Here is a 4,055-nt window from a genome sequence, read left to right as displayed (position 1 = left end):
TGCGTCATTAGACGTAACGATGACAAACGGCGACGGAAGTTGTAGTTCTTCGGTACAGATCAACAAAGGGCCTTGTTTCAGAGAGATATTGATATTGTAATAACTCCATATGTGGTGTCATATTGGAGTAGATTTGTACAAACTATCCCATAGAATAAAGTTTGGACATTATCTTTAAAAAAAATACAAATCTCGTGAATAAAAATCAACAAAAAGCATCACTGGAACTGCACATTTATAACACCAGAGTGCCCTTAAAGGGCATATTCTGGACCATCTCATCTCATTATCTCTAGCCGCTTTATCCTGTTCTACAGGGTCGCAGGCAAGCTGGAGCCTATCCCAGCTGACTACGGGCGAAAGGCGGGGTACACCCTGGACAAGTCGCCAGGTCATCACAGGGCTGACACATAGACACAGACAACCATTCACACTCACGGTCAATTTAGAGTCACCAGTTAACCTAACCTGCATGTCTTTGGACTGTGGAGGAAACCGGAGCAAACCCACGGGGAGAACATGCAAACTCCGCACAGAAAGGCCCTTGCCGGCCACGGGGCTCAAACCCAGAATCTTCTTGCTATGAGGCGACAGCGCTAACCACTACACCACCGTGCCGCCTACTCTGGACCAATTTCGTGTTTTTTATATACAGTTGTGCTCATAAGTTTACATACCCTGGCAGAATTTTTGTTTTCTTGGCCTTTTTTCAGAGAATATGAATGATAACACAAAAACTTTTTTCCCCACTCATGGTTAGTGGTTGGGTGAAGCCATTTATTGATAAACAACTGTGTTTTCTATTTTTAAATCATAATGACAACAAAAAACATCCAAATGACCCTGATCAAAAGTTTACATACCCCAGTTCTTAATACCGTGTATTGCCCCCTCTAACATCAATGACAGCCTGAAGTCTTTTGTGGTAGTTGTGGATGAGGCTCTTTATTTTCTCAGATGGTAAAGCTGCCCATTCTTCTTGGCAAAAAGCCTCCAGTTCCTGTAAATTCCTGGGCTGTCTTGCATGAACTGCCCGTTTGAGATCTCCCCAGAGTGGCTCGATGATATTGAGGTCAGGAGACTGAGATGGCCACTCCAGAACCTTCACTTTGTTCTGCTGTTGCCAATGACAGGTCGACTTGGCCTTGTGTTTTGGATCGTTGTCATGTTGGAACGTCCAAGTACGTCCCATGCACAGCTTCCAGGCTGATGAGTGCAAATTTGCCTCCAGTATTTGCTGATAACGTGCTGCATTCATCTTTCCTTCAACTGTGACCAAGTTTCCTGTGCCTTTGTAGCTCATACATCCCCAAAACATCAGCGATCCACTTCCGTGCTTTACAGTAGGAATGGTGTTCCTTTCATCATTGGCCTTGTTGACACCTCTCCAAATGTAACGTTTATGGTTGTGGCCAGAAAGTTCAATTTTGGTCTCATCACTCCAAATTACCTTGTTCCAGAAGTTTTGAGGCTTGTCTCTGTGCTGTTTGGCATAAATTTTTGTTGGTCTACCTGACCATGGTTTGGTTTTAACAGAGCCCCTGATTTTCCATTTGTTAATCACAGTTTGAACACTGCTGACTGGCATTAACAATTCCATGGATATCTTTTTGTATCCCTTTCCTGTTTTATACAGTTCAACTACCTTTTCCCGTAAATCTGTTGACAATTTTTTGCTTTCCCCATGACTCAGAATCCAGAAACATCAGTGGTTGGATGAAAGATGCAAAAGTCGGTCTGGATCCCAGAAACTCACTCAGCTTTTATGCACACACACTGATTACAAGCAAACAGATCACAGGTGAGGATGCTACCTTTAGTAGCCATTCAAACCCATTTGTGTCAACTTCTGTGCATGTTATCAGGCCAAAATCACCAGGGTATGTAAACTTTTGATCAGGGTCATTTGGGTAGTTTCTGTGTCATTATGATTTAAAAAGAGGAAACACAGTCGTTTGACAATAAATGGTTTCACCCAACCACTAAGCATGAGTGGAAAAGATGTTTTTGTGTTATCATTCATATATATATATATATATATGTATATGAAAGTATGTCCACACACTCATCCAGAAGGGTAATTTTGCTAGGCCATCCGTCTACAGCAGAAAAAAATAAAATAACAAAACACGTCTGGAAAAATCCCAAGGGAGTCTGGAGCCAGATTCGTGACGTCACCTGTGGAAGCGCCAGCAGGCTGTGTGAGCTTTGCACGGTTTCAGTGCACAGCCTGTGTAGACCAAGCACTCCCATTTCTCTCTCATTGTCCGGTCTTTTGGGAAACGATGAGTACTAATCCCATCAAGATTGGTGTTGCTACACCCTCCTACGATACATCTGTTAACCATTTTAATAATTACGCGATAACGTTGAAGAAATTTGCAGAAAACCACCAGGTCGTTTTCTCATAAACAAACCAGCACTGATGTAGGATTCAGAGGGAGGCGTCCGGCACGCAACGTCACGAAAATCAGTGTTTGCTGGGAAATCCAAATGCCAAGTTTTTTCAGAGGCGGACCAATTCGCCTCAAATGGCTTGATTTCAACTGAATTTTTCTGGTATTGCGCAAGGTAAAAAAAATCCACAAAATGAAAAATGTGACAGTTATTTGACCAAAGTTTAATATAAAATAAGAGAATTACATTGATCTTGCTCCTGAATTTACCTGTGATATGCACTTTAACATTATCAAGGACACTACCCATCCACAACACGAACTGTTCATGCTGCTACCATGGAGATGCTACAGGAGCATTGCAGCCAAAACAACAAGGCTGAAAGACAGTTGTTTCCCCCCATGCCATCAAGCTCGTGAATAAAACCCAACCACTGCCTCTCTCCTCAGTCCTGTAGAGTTTGCACTGAACTGACCTACCTATTTATTTGCACTGACACTTTACACACGGGGTGGTGTAGTGTTTAGCGCTGTTGTCTCACAGCAAGAAGGTCCTGGGTTCAAGTCCAGTGGCCAGCAAGGGCCTTTCTGTGTGGAGTTTGCATGTTCTCCCCGTGTCTGCGTGGGTTTCTTCTGGGTGCTCCGGTTTCCCCCACAGCCCAAAGACATGCAGGTTAAGTTAATTGGTGGCTCGAAATTGACCGTAGGTGTGAATGTGAGTGTGAATGGTTGTCCGTGTCTATGTGTCAGCCCTGTGATGACCTGGCGACTTGTCCAGGGTGTACCCCGCCTTTCGCCCGTAGTCAGCTGGGATAGGCTCCAGCTTGCCTGCGACCCTGTAGAACAGGATAAAGCGGCTAGAGGTAATGAGATGAGAGATCTTTAATTTATTTATCTTAATTACTTTATTATTTCACTTTAATTACTTTCTTTTGTTTTTGTTTTTTAATGTCTTTATTCATGTTTAGGTAATGTCGCTGGAAGACTCACAGAATAAGAATTTCATTGTACTGTGTGACACTGTCTTGAGTAGATATGACAATAAAGTTGAATTGAATTGAATTGAATTGAATGTCCTGACAAATAAAATGAAAGCGGTCTCTTTTAAATGGATCCAGTATCCTAGTAAAACATGCTTTATTCAAATACTTTGAAAAGGGTGTTCATTCTGTAAAGGACCTTTAGAAACGTCTCTTCATGTGTTTTGATTTTGTTGTCATTCTGGTCAGACCTTCTTACTGCTGTAGAAACTTGGTTTTCTTTCAACTTTTTCTTTGCTTTCAAACATGAGGTCTTTGGCTTTTGGTTTAATTGTTACTCTTAAATAATATTGGCTGGCGCTGAGTGGTATATCAGATATATTCCATTCAGCTAGCATGATATTCAACGAGTCGAAGACGAGTTCAGTATCATGCTAGCTGAATGGAATATATTTGATATGCCACGAAAAAAAGCCAGCCAATATTATTATTATACATAAACATTCCTTTCAGGTGTTCAACGCGTCTTTCTCTTTCAAAATTCTCGCAAAATCTTCCATATTTAACAAAGCAAACCTGGCGGTCATGTTTGTTTACAAATTGTCACAGTTGCTCACTAGTGTGGAAGTTTTAGATCTCAGACATGTGATGTGATGCTGTCTTGACAACCATGCAATAT

Source organism: Neoarius graeffei, chromosome 5 (assembly GCF_027579695.1).
Source record: "Neoarius graeffei isolate fNeoGra1 chromosome 5, fNeoGra1.pri, whole genome shotgun sequence".
Taxonomy (NCBI): Eukaryota; Metazoa; Chordata; class Actinopteri; order Siluriformes; family Ariidae; genus Neoarius; species Neoarius graeffei.
The sequence above is the reverse complement of the archived record's forward strand: the minus strand, read 5'-3'. Positions refer to the sequence as shown.